General features: G+C 42.3%; 1 protein-coding gene and 1 long non-coding RNA gene across 9 annotated transcripts in view; one reads left to right on the top strand and one right to left on the bottom strand.

Moving 5' to 3' along the window:
• arb2a (ARB2 cotranscriptional regulator A) overlaps positions 1–13,297 on the bottom strand; it is a 549,148-nt gene that overhangs the window by 25,268 nt on the left and 510,583 nt on the right. The window lies entirely within an intron of this gene.
• LOC140738758 (uncharacterized) overlaps positions 1–13,297 on the top strand; it is a 40,002-nt gene that overhangs the window by 10,217 nt on the left and 16,488 nt on the right. Inside the window, exon 2 of the long non-coding RNA XR_012101440.1 lies at positions 7,641–7,873. This is a non-coding gene — a long non-coding RNA (uncharacterized lncRNA). The remainder of the gene's footprint in view (positions 1–7,640; positions 7,874–13,297) is intronic.

Raw genomic sequence — 13,297 nt, 5'->3', positions numbered from 1 at the left:
GGTGCACTACTTTCCCTGGTTTATTCTTTTGCCAAACAAGTTGGTCATGACTAGACTGAACTCCTGCCTTAGCAAGGACCTGGACCCATTGCAATTTGCCTATTGCCACAATAGGTCAATGGCAGATGCAACTCAATGGCTCTCCACGTGTCTTTAGACCACGTGGACAACACAAACACCTATGTCAGGATGCTGTTCATCGAATATAGCTCAGTGTTTAATACCATCATTCCCACAATCCCGATTGAAAAGTTGCAGAACCTGGGCCTCTGTACCTCCCTCTGCAATTGGATCCTCAACTTCCAAATGGGAAGACCACAATCTGTGTGGATTGGTGATAACATATCCTCCTCGCTGACGATCAACACTGGTGCACCTCAGGGTGTGTGCTTAGCCCACTGCTCTACTCTCTATTTACACATGACTGTGTATAGACAGCAGCTATACTTCATCAGGAGTTTGAAGCAACTTGGCATGTCAACAAGTACACTCAAACACGTCTATAGTTGTACCGTGGAGAGCATTCTGACAGGCTGCATCACTGTCTGGTCTGGGGGGGAGGGGCTACTGCACAGGACTGAAAGAAGCTGCAGAAGGTTGTAAATCTAGTCAGCTCCATCTTGGGTACTAGCCTACAAAGTAGCCAGAACATCTTCAGGGAGCAGTGTCTCAGAAAGGCAGCGTCCATTATTAAGGTCTTCCAGCACCAAGGGCATCCCCTTTTCTCACTGTTACCTTCAGGTAGGAGGTACAGAAGCCTGAAGGCACACACTCAGTAATTCAGGAACAGCTTCTTCCCCTCTGCCATCTGATTCCTAAATGGACATTGAACCCTTGGACACTACCTTACCTTTTTGTAATATCTAGTATATCTGTTTTTTGCACTTTTTAAAATCTATTCAACATATGTATAATGTTATTTATTTGTTTGTTTATTTATTTATTTATCTTTTCTCTTCTATATTATGTATTGCATTGAACTGCAGCTGCTAAGTTAATAAATTTTACATCACATGCCGGTGATAATAAACCTGATTCTGATTCTGTTAAGAATATGGTTTCAGGCTACTTGGAGGCTGTAGTCAGCATGGTTTCTTCAAGGGAAAATCTTGCCTGACAAATATGTTGCAATTCTTTGAAGAGTAACAAGCAGGTTAGACAAAAGGTTTTTGACAAGGTGCCACAAATGAGGCTGCTTAACAAGTATGAACCCATGGTATTGCAGGAAAGATTCTAGCATAGACAAAGAGTGGCTAACTGGAAGGAGGCAAAGAGTAGGAATAAAGGGAGCCTTTTATAGTTGGCTGCCGATGACTAGTGGTGTTCCACAGGGATGAGTGCTGGGACCAACTCTTTTTAAGTTATATGCTAATCATTTGGATGATAGAATTGATGGCTTTGTTGTAAAATTTGCAGATTATATGAAAATAGATGGAGGGGCAGGAAGTTTTGAGGAAGTAGAGAGACTACAGAAGGACTTAGACAGATTAGGTGAATAGGCAAAGAAATTGCAGATGGAATACAGTGTCAGGAAGTGTATGGTCATGCACTTTGATAGAAGAATTGAAAGGACTGACTATTTTCTAAATGGAGACAAGGTACAAAAAACTGAGGCACAAAGGGACTTGGAAGTTCTGTGCATGATTCCCTGAAGGTTAATTTACAGGTTGAGTCTGTGGAGAGGAAGGCAAATGCGACGCTAATATTCATTTCAAGAGGATTAGAATATAAAAGCAAAGATGTAATGTTGAGACTTAATAGAGAACTGGTAAGGCCTCACTTGGAGTAGTGTGAGCAGTTTTGGGCCCTTAAATTGGACATCCTGAAATTGGAGAGGGTTCAAAGGAGGTTCCCAAAAATTATTCTAGGATTGCATGGCTTATCATATGAAGAGCTTTTGATAGCTCTGGGCCTGTATGGTGGGAGAATCTAAGACCAGAGGACACAACCTCAGATAGAGGAGCATCCTTTTAGAACTGAAATAAGAAGGAATTGCTTTAGCCAGAGAGTTGAAGCTGTGGAATTTGTTACCACAGGCAGCTGTGGAGGCCCTCTGTATATATATTTAAGGCAGAGGTTGATAGATTCCTGACTGGTCATTGCACGAAAGGATATGTGGTGAAGGGAGGAGATTGGGACTGAGAGGAAAATGGATCAGATATGATGAAATGGCACAGCAGTCTTGATGGGCCAAATGGCCTAATACTGCTCCTATGTCTTATGATCTTATTTCAAGTTCCTAGGTGCCAACATCTCTGAAAATCTAACCTGGGCCTAACATACTGATGCAGCTACAAAGAAGGCATGACAGCGCCTATATTTCATTAGGAGTTTGAGGAGATTTGGTATGTCACCAAAGACCCTCACAAATTTCTACAGATGTACCATCGAGAGCTTTCTAACTGGCTGTATCATCATCTGATACGAGGTTGGGGTGGGGGGAGCTTCTACACAGGATCAAAAGAAGCTGCAGAAAGTTGTGAACTCAGTCAGCTCCCTCATAGGCACTAGCATTTAAAGCATCTAGGACATCTCCAAAGAGTGATGTATCAAAAAAGGCAGCATCCATCATTAAGGACCCCCATCACCTAGGACATGTCCTCTTCTCATTGCTACCATCAGGAAGGAAGTACAGGTGCCCAAAGGGACATTCTCAGTGATTCAGGATTACCTCACTATTTTTTTGCATTACTTATTTAATTAACTATAACGTGTGTGTGTGTATATACATTTATTGTAATTCACTGTTTTTATTATGTACATTATTGCAATATCCTGCTCCTGTAAAAACAACAGATTTCATGTCTTACTCATACTTAATCTGAATCTGATTCTGAATTGCATCACCATTGAATTGAATTGAATATATTTCTTACATCATTCACATACTTGAGGAGTAAAAATCTTTACATTACGCCTCCATCTGAATGTGCAATATACAAATTATAGTAAACATAGAACGTAGAACATAGAATAGTACAGCACAGTACAGGCCCTTCGGCCCACCATGTTGTGCCGACCCTCAAACCCTGCCTCCCATATAACCACCCACCTTAAATTCCTTAATTTGTAATAAATAGTGTGTACAGTAAGCTATACAACAGAACAGTCCATATAGCTTAGAAATACAATTGTGTCAGCGTGAATTAATCAGTCTGATGGCCTGGTGGAAGAAGCTGTCCCGGAACCTGTTGGTTCTGGCTTTAATGCTGCCTTACTGTTTCCTGAATGGTAACAATGGTAACCAATGTCTTGGTCCACAGCTTCGATATTTAGACCAGTATGACCTTTGCTCTTGATCTTGCCCTTTTTTGATTGCTACAGCAGCATTTTCTGGTGTCGGCAGGGGCCCTTCAGGGCCTCCAGCCCAGGGGACCCGGCCCCACTAAATCCGGCCCTGCCTAGGTGCAGTTCGCATCAGTGGTTCTCCTCGGGTGCTCAGTGTTGGCGACATCGAACTGAGTATAGAAATGATTTTGCTCATCTGGGAGAGAGGCAGCGATGTTGTCAGCAACACTGCATTTAGTTTTGAAGTCTAATGGCAGACCTTGCCACCAGCTGCATGTGTTGTTGGCAGAAAGTTGTGTTTGGATCTTGTCCCTGTATTGTCATTTTGCTGCTTTGATGACTGCACAGATCGTAGCTGCATTTCCTGAGTTCCTGGTGGTTACAGGTGGTGAAAGTTCTGTCTCACGCGGCGAGTGTAGCACGCACGGAACTGCTGATCCAGGGTTTGTGGTTTGGATAGACCCTGACCGATTTTTGGGGGACAACGTCCTTGATGCACTTCTGGATGAAACTCATGACCCCTGCTGTGAACTCTGAGACATCCTCATCATGAAAGATATTCCAGTTATTAACATCAAAACAGTCCAGTAGCATGGAGACTGATTGGTCAGACCCACAGTGTATGTTTTTACCTATAGCTATTCCTTGTTTCAGCTTCTGCATGTGGACAGGCAGAAGAAGGATGGAGGAGTGATCAGACTTCCCAAGTGGTAGACAGAGAAGCGCTTTGTAAGGGTTGTGGAAGGGAGAGTAGCAGTGCTCGAATATGCTATCTCCCCATGTGTTTGCCTGGATATGTTGACAAAACTTTGGAGAGGTTTTAGTCAGCAATACTAGATTACTAGATTAAAGTCTCCGCCGATGATGAAGGCAGCCTCCGGGTGTACAGTCTCCAGGGTGCTGATGATCTCGTACAGTTCCTTGACAGCCAGGTCAGTATCAGCCTGCAGCGTAATATACACAACTGAGATAATAATAGCCGTGAACTCCCTAGGCAGCCAGAAAGGTCTACACAGCAACACAAGGTACTCCAGATCCGAGAACAAAAGAATTTGAGGGCATAAACATTCTGGGGGTTGCGTCAAGCATTATTGACCATGAAGCATTCCCCACCTCCTTTACTCTTCCCAGAGAGGATTTTAGACCATTGGTGGTCATAATTTCAGTTTCTAAGATTTTAAGTTCTGGTATTCTCTCCCTATCTTTTTGACTAAGTCAGTGGCCATCTGCCCTAATATCTACTGTGTGGCTTGGAAATAGTTTAACTTGTTTGATAATACTTCTATCAAGAACACTGTAATATCTTTGCTTTGTTAAGGATGCTGCATAAAGAGACCTTTTTTTGAAGAGAAAAAGGTATCAGAAATGTTTTTATTTTAATTCAAGGGATTAGTATAACCATGAAAGTTGTTGATGGACCCTGCTTAAATTGTACACACAAAGAAGATCATCTATTTCCATCAAAGACTCTACTTGCAATTTTGAGCACTGCGAATGGAAACTGCAAAAGATTAAAACCATCTCTTTAGTTGAGATAACATTTATCACTTTATTTATTGCATTGAGTTGGTCTCTAAAGCAGACTAGAGAGAACAGTGTTCACTTTAATAGCATTGAGTACTTCATAAAGGTGAATGAGTTAACTGGTGCTTTGGTAAAAAGGGGAAGGAAAAAAATTCATCTGTTGGGTTTATTTTCTATAGGAAGAGGCAATGGATGTCAAGATATCAAAATATTTCATTTTTAATCAAATTCCCCAAGTGCCTGGTAAAACCTGGGAATCCCAAATGTGCAGAGAGCATGATTATTAAACAGAATGGTAACTCTTTTTGACAAGATCTAGGTCAGGCAAAATTGAACTATGTAAGTATAGCCATTTTAGAAGTAACTAAACGTTTCAAGATTTAATGGGTCCCAATTGAAGGTTGATTTAATAAATATAAGACTGTAGCTATGCTTAAACTTGGGCTCCTTGGTAGCGTAGCAGTTAGCACGGCACTATGACAGCTCGAGGCTCTGGAGTTCAGAGTTCAATTCTGGCCCCAGAGGATCATTGGGGACCCAAGCACCCCAACCACAAACTGTTCCATCTGCTACCATCTAGGAAACGGTACCGCAGCATTAAAGCCAGGGCCAACAGACTCTGGGACAGCTTCTTCCACCAGGCCATCAGATTGATTAATTCACACTGATACAATTGTATTTCTATGTTATGTTGGCTATCCTGTTGTACATACTACTTATTACAAATCATTATAAATTGCACATTGCACATTTAGATGGAGACGTAATGTAAAGAATTTTACTCCTCATGTATATGAAGGATGTAAATAATAAAGTCAATTCAGTTTAATTCACTGTAAGGAGTCTATACGCCCTCCTTATAAAATACATGGGATTTCCCCAGCTGTTCCCGTTTCCTCCCACAGTTGAAGATTCAAAGATGTACCAGTTAGTAGTTAATTGGTCATTGTAAGTAGTCTTGTGATAAGGGTTCAATTGGGGTTGTTGAGGGTAGCTGGATAGTTAGGGCCTATTCCACGCTGTATCAATAAATAAATAAATCTGGCTTTAGTTAGTCATCTTGTCATATTATGAATAAATCATTCATATCTTTGGTTAGGTAGGTCAGCTGACCTGTCAAGCACTGTCAACCCATTATGTTAACAATAGCTTTGAGTTGCTGAGAAAATATCACAGCTCTCAAGATGAAACTGATCAAAACTCCAGTTGCTGGTTGGTCAGTGGCTGGTCACTCACAGTATGTGAAATAGGATTTTCATGTTAAAACTCAATTAGGAATCTGATAAGTCAAATCGCAATGTTGGCAAACACCAAAGTGGATAAATAATTCAAGATCATTAGCAAGTACTGTTGCAAAGACAAAACTACTGGATCAGTATGTCAAATTTGCATAACGTTTAATGAAGTGCATGCTCTTAGAATTGGATTAACTATTAATCATTTGCAAATATCAGACTGTCAGCACTTGTGATCCTTAAAAAAACATCTTGATGCAGTTTATTTTTATGATGATTTTTCTCAAGCTATTATTTCTAAAATAGTTTTCAAACAAAACCTTATTTTATTTTTTATTTAGAGAATCCCCATGGCTTTTGCAAGCCTCTTCCGACCAAAAGAAATGCGCCGCCCAGCAACCCCCCAATTTAACCCTAGCCTAATCGTGGGACAATTTACAATGACCAATTAACCTGCTACCAATACAGCTTTGGACTGTGGGAGGAAAACACGCGCTCATGGGAAGGAATGGACAAACCTGTTTACAGAGGATGCTGGAATTGAACGCCCTGAGCTACAATGGCGTTGCACTAATGGTGTATTAATAATTCCTAAGAATTGGTTCTATTGTTAAAAACATTTCAAATTCACATTCAATATATAAAGCATTTTTCTTGGCAAGTTTTGGTCAATGACCTTGCAATACACATTATACATGGGCACCACGGTAGCATAGTGATTAGCACAGCTTGGGGCATCAGAATTCGGAGTTCAATTCTAGCACCCTCTGTAAGGAAGTTGGCACGTTCATTCTTGTGTGTGTGTGGGTTTTCTCCAGGTGCTTCGGTTTCCTCCCACATTGCAAAGACATGCCAGTTAATAGGTTTATTGGTTGTTGTAAATTATCCTATGATTAGGCTATGGTTAAATCGGGGGTTGCTGGGCAGCGTGACTCGAACTGCAGGAAGGGCCTATTTTATGTTGTATCTTCTTGTAAAATAAAATATTTCAACAGGGTTGCTAGCATAATCTTTAAAATGTATAAATTTCTTGTACATATAGATTTACTAATTATTTTATTCTCCATCTGAAAGCATTCAAAGAAAAGATTTCACATCATATTGAACTACATTTTAGTCTCAATGATGATCGATGTTTGCATCTGTTCATGACAACTTTATAGGATTCTGCACTGGAATTTATTGAATTAGAAAGCCATTTAACCCAGTATTCTCTACAGTGGATCTGGGACTTGTGTGAACAGGGCAAAACACTGTGTACTTCCTTAGACAATGAGCCTGAAGACTTGCTATTTAGTTTTGCACACTCTGAACCAGAACTACAGAATATTTAATTTGATATGAAACAATAAATTTAATGCAAAGGTAAGACGGTACTATGAGAGAAAAGATCAAACAGAAAGGGGGAAAATAAAGGAAAATAAAATCCCTTTTTGTAAATGCAGTACAATAAGGAAAGATTTGTTCATATATCTATCTCTCTATCCATTAATCAATTGAATTAGAATCCAGTTTAATAGCACTGGCATATATTGTGAAATTTGTTGATGTTTTGAATGGCCTAATTCTGCTCCTTTGACTTATGGTCTTTAGGTCCTAGCATTGTTGCCCTTCTGAAGCAGGTGGGAACCTCTGACTTCAGCAGGGAAGATTGAAGATGTTCTTAAACACTCCCACCAGTTGGCTGACACAGGTTTTCAGAGCCTCACCAGGTCCACTATCGGGGCCTGATGGCATGTGAGGGTCCGCCCTCTTCAAAGATGTTCTGACATTGGCCTCTGAGGCAGAGATCACAGGGTCACCAGATGCTGCACAGATTCACACAGGTGTAGTATTATTCTCCTTTTCAAAGCATGTTATCTATCTATCAATCCATTTTGAGATACAGCATGGGGACAGGCCCTTTTGGTCCATGAGCCTGTGCTGGCCTATTACACCCACGCAACCAATTAACCTGCTAACCAGCGTGTCCTTAGAATGTAGGAGGAAATCAGAGTACCTGGAGAAAACACGTGTGGTCAAAGGGAGAACGTACAAACTCATTACAGACAGCGATGGAATTGAATTCAGGGTTACTGGCGCTTTAGTACTCAGAATCACAATCAAGTTTAATATCACCGGCATATGTTGTGAAATTTGTTAACTTAGTGGTAGTAGCACAACGCACTACATGATAAATATAGAAAAAAAGAATTACAATAAGAGTTAAATTTAAAATAGGAGCGCAAAAACAGAAATAATTTAAAAAGTGAGGTAGTATTAATGGGTTCAATGTCCATTCAGAAATCGGATGGCAGAAAGGAAGAAGCTGTTCCTGAATCATTGAGTGAGTGCCTTCAGACATCGGCACCTCCTTCCTGATGGTAACAATGAGAAGAGAGCATGTTCTGGGAGTTGGGGCTCCTTAATAATGGACGCTGCCTTTCTGAGGCATCGCTCCTTGAAGGTGTCTTGAGGACTTCAGAGGCAAGTACCCTTGATGGAGCTGACTAATTTTCAATCCTGTGCAGTAGCCCTCCTCAGCCCCCAACACTGCAGCCTGTTAGAATGCTCTCCACGGTACACCTGTAGAAGTTTTTGAGTGTTTTACATGACAAACCTAATCGCCTCATGCTCCTAATGAAATAGGGCTGCTGTTATGCTAGCCACAATGGTAATGTGCTGCCCCAGAAATATCACCCCCGAAGATGTAAAATTTAATTGTCAGTTCCAAAGGGGTATTGAATTGAATTGAATTGACTTTATTTCTTACATCCTTAACATACATGAGGTGCAACAATCTTTATATTATGATTCTATCTGAATGTGCAATGTACAAATTATAGTAATTTGTAATTAGTATGTACAGTAAGCTATACAACAGAACAGTCAATATAGCATAGAAATATAATTGTGTCAGTGTAAATTAATCTGTCTGATGGCCTAGTGGAAGAAGCTGTCCCGGAGCCTGTTGGTCCTGCTGTTATGCTGTGGTATTGTTTCCCGGATGGTAGAATTGGAACAGTTTGTGGTTGGGGTGACTCAGGTCCCCAGTGATCCCTTGGGCCCTTTTTAAGCACCTGTTGCTGTAAATGTCCTGAATAGTTGGAAGTTCACATCCACAGATGCAGTGGGCTTCTGCACCACTCTCTGCAGAGTCCTGTGATTGAGGGAGGTAGAGTTCTCATAGCCGGTGGTGATACTGCCAATCAGGATGCTCTCAATTGTGCCAATGTAGGAAGTCCTATGCTGAACTTCTTCAAACATCTGAGGTGAAAAAGGCACAGTTGTGCTTTTTCACCACACAGCTGGTATATACAGACTAAATGAGGTCCTTGGTAATGTGTATACTGAGGAACCTAAAACTGTTCACCCTCTCAACCCCAGCTCCATTGATGTCAATAGGGGTGAACCTGTTTCTGTTCCTCCTGTAGTCCACAACCAGCTCCTTTGTTTTTGCGACATTGAGGGAGAGGTTGTTTTCTTGACACCACTGTGTCAAGGTGATGAGTTCTTCTCTGTAGGCTGCTTCATTATTATGTGAGATAAGGCCAATCATCTGCAAATTTAATTAGCAGATTGGAGCTGTGGGTAGCGACACAGTCATGCCTGTATAGAGAATAAAGGAGGGGGCTTGGGACACAGCCCTGGGAAGCTCCTGTGTTGAGGATCAGAGGGACAGAGGTGAGGGAGCCCACTCTTACCACCTGCCTGTGATCTGACAGGAAGTCCAGCATCCTGCTGCACAAGGCAGGGTCAAGGCCGAGGTCTCTGAGCTGCTGTCAAGCCTGGAGGGAATTACGGTGTTGAATGTAGAACTGTAGTCCAAAAAGAGCATTCTCGCATAAGCATCTGTCTTCTCTAGGTGTGTAAGGATGGTGTGAAGAGCTGTGGCTATTGCCATGGTTGTGTTGGTAGGCGAATTGTAGGGGTCCAGTGTGGGTGGTAGCATGCTGCAGATGTAGTCCTTGACCAACTTCTCAAAGCATTTGCTTATTATTTAGGTGAGAGTGACAGGATGCCAGTTGTTCAGACAGGTTACCTTGGTGTTTTTAAGTATAGGGACAATGGTGGATGTTTTGAAGCAGGAGGGCACTCTACACTGGGAGAGGGAGAGATTAAAAATGTCTGCAAACAGAGCAGCCCGTTGTGTCGCGCACACACTGAGTACCCGCTCTGGGATGCCGCCAGGTCCTGCAGCCTCGTTGGAAGCACCTGTGTACTTCAGCCTCAGAGATGACCAAAGTGTAGGCCGCATCGGCGGCTCAGTGTAGGTGACATCAAACAAAGATTTAGCACCTCTGGGAGGGAGGCAGCGATGTTGGCAGTACCACTGCATTTAGCATTGATGTCTACGATGGTGTGCAGACTTTGCTGTAAGCTGCGTGTGTTGGTGGAGAATTGTGTCTGGATTTCCAGAGGATTGCAGTCTCCCCAGTGGCCACATCTGTACCAGGTGCATGGAAATGCAGCTCCTTAGAGACCCTGCTAGGGAACTGGAGCTGCAGCTCGATGACCTTTGGCTTGTTAGGGAAAGTGAGGCAGTGATAGGCAGGAGCTACAGGTTAGTAGTCACCCCAAGGTTGCAGGAGACAGAAAAAATGGGTGACTGTCAAGAGAGGAAAGGGAAAACATCAGATAGTGGAGAGAACTCCTGTGGCCACGCCCCCCCACCCCGTCAACAATAAGTACTCCATCTTGAGTACTGTTGTGGGTGGAATAACCTACCTGTGGGAAGCAACTGTGATTGTACTTCTGACCCTGTGGCTCAGAAGTGTAGGGTCCTGAAGAGGATGACACCAGTAATAGATGTCTCTGTAGTTAGGGGGATAGACAGGTGATTCTGTGGATGCAGAAAAGAAACACGGATGCTAGTTTGCCTCCCAGGTTCTAGGGTCCACAATCTTCCTGAATGTGTCCACAATATCCTGAAAAGGGAGGGTGAGCTGCCAGAAACCGTGGAACATATTGGTACCAACAACATAGGCAGAAAAAGGGAGGAGGTCTTGAAAACAGAATTCAGGGAGTTAGGAAGGAAGTTGAAGAGTAGGGTCTCAAGGGTAGTAATCCTGGGATTGCTACCTATGTCACGCGACAGTGAGGATAGGAACAGAATGAGGTGGCAGATAAATAAATGCATAGTTGAAGAATTGGAGCAGGGGACTGGGATTCAGATTTCTGGGTCATTGGGACACCTTCTGGGGCAGGTGTGACCTGTACAAAAGGGAAGGGTTGAACTTGAATCCAAGGGGGACCAATATCCTAGTGGGCAAGTTTGTAAGAGTTGTTCAGAGTGCTTTAAATTAATATGGCAGTGACCAGTATGAGAGAGCTGAGGACGAGATAGCAAGTTTACATGTAGATGATGGTGTAACATGAATGTAAGGAAGGACAAGCCAGTGACTGGGTACAAATGCAGACAGTGCAAGGAGTTAAATTGTACCACAGAGGCAAAATTCAAAAGGGCAAAGAATGCAGTACTGAAGGCACTATATTTAAATACATGTAATATTTGGTAAGAGTAGGATGAACTTGTGATGGAATTCGAGATTGGTCAGTATGACGTTGTGGGCATCACTGATTCGTGGTTGAAAGAAGGCCATAGTTTGGAGCTTAACATCAAAGGGTATACTGTGTATTGAAAGGCCAGACGGGAAGGGATGGCAGGAGGTGTGACTTTGTTGGTAAGAGATAGAATTCCATCTTTAGAAAGAGGTGATATAGGGTCAGAGAATGCCGATTATTTGTGGGTGGAGTTAAGAAACTGCAAGGGTGAAAAAACCATTATGGGATTCGTATATAGGCCTCCAAATTGTAGCCAAGATGTGGGGGGGGGGGGGGTTGAGATTGCAAAAGGAGCTGGAAAGGGCATATAATAAGGGTAATATAATTGTAATGATGGACTTCAATATGTTAGGGATTGGGAAAATCAGGTTGGTATCGGATTGCAAGAGAAGGAATTTGTTGAATGCCTATGAGATGAGTTTTTACAGGAGCTTGTGCTTGAGCCTATTCGGGGAAAGGCTATCCTGGATTGGGTGTTGTGTAATAATCCAGATTTTATTAGGGAGCTTAACGTAAAGGAACCCTCCAGAGGCAGTGATCATAATATGATTGGATTCATACTGCAGTTTGAGAGGGAGAAGCACAAGTCAGATGTATCAGTATCGCAATGGAATAAAGGGAACTACAGAGACATGAGAGAGGAGCTTGCCCAGCTGGATTGGAGGAGGATACTGGCAGGGATGATGGCAGAGCAAAGATGGCTGAAGTTTCAAGGTCTAGTTCATAAGGCACAGGTTAGAATGTCCCACAGAAGACAAGTAAAGGGCATATAATGGAGCAAAAGTGAGTGGGAAATTAGATGATTGGGAAGTTTTTAAAATCCAACAAAAGGCATCTAAAAAAGCCAAAAGAAGGGAAAAGATGGAACATGAGGGCAAACCAGCCAATAATATAAAGAAAGATACTTAAAGTTTTTCAGTTATAGAAAGAGTAAAAGGGAGTTGAAAGCCAGTCCTGCCAAAGGGTTTTGGTCCGAAACATAGACTGTATTTTTTTCCATAGATGTTGCCTGCCCTGCTGAGTCCTTCGGGCATTTTGTGTGTGTTGAAAGGGACGTGAGGGTTGATATTGGACCACTGGAAAATGATGCTGGTGAGGTAGTATGGGGGACAAAGAAATGACGGATGAATTTATTAAGTACTTTGCATCAGTCATCACTTTGGAAGACACTAGCCACGTGCCAGAGGTCTGTGAGTGTCAGGAAGCAGAAGTGAGTGTGCCATTGCTATTACAAAGGAAAAAGTGCTAGGCAAACACAAGAGTCTTAGAGTGGATAAGTTACCTGGACCAGAAGGTCTATATCCCTGAATCCTGAGAGAAGTTGCTGATGAGATAACAGATACATTGGTTATGCTCTTTCAAGAATCATTTGATTCTCTCATGGTCTTGGAGGACTGGAAGATTGCAAATGTCACTCCACTCTAAGAAGGGAGGATGGCAAAAGAAAGGAAGTTTTAGACCAGTTAGCCTAGCCTCCGTGGTTGGGAAAGTGTTGGAGTCTATTATTAAGGATGAGGTTTCAGGGTACTTGGAGACTAATGATAAAATAAGTCAGCATGGCTTGTGTAATGGGAAATCTTGCCTAACAAATCTGTTAGAGTTCTTCAAGGAAGTAACAAGCAGGGTGGACAAAGGAGAGGAGTGGATGTCATTTATTTGGATTTTCAGAAGGCATTTGATAAGGTGTCACACATGAGGCTGCTTAG

Source organism: Hemitrygon akajei, chromosome 2 (genome assembly GCF_048418815.1).
Source record: "Hemitrygon akajei chromosome 2, sHemAka1.3, whole genome shotgun sequence".
In the NCBI taxonomy this organism is placed as follows: domain Eukaryota; kingdom Metazoa; phylum Chordata; class Chondrichthyes; order Myliobatiformes; family Dasyatidae; genus Hemitrygon; species Hemitrygon akajei.
This window is presented reverse-complemented; position numbering and strand designations above follow the sequence as displayed.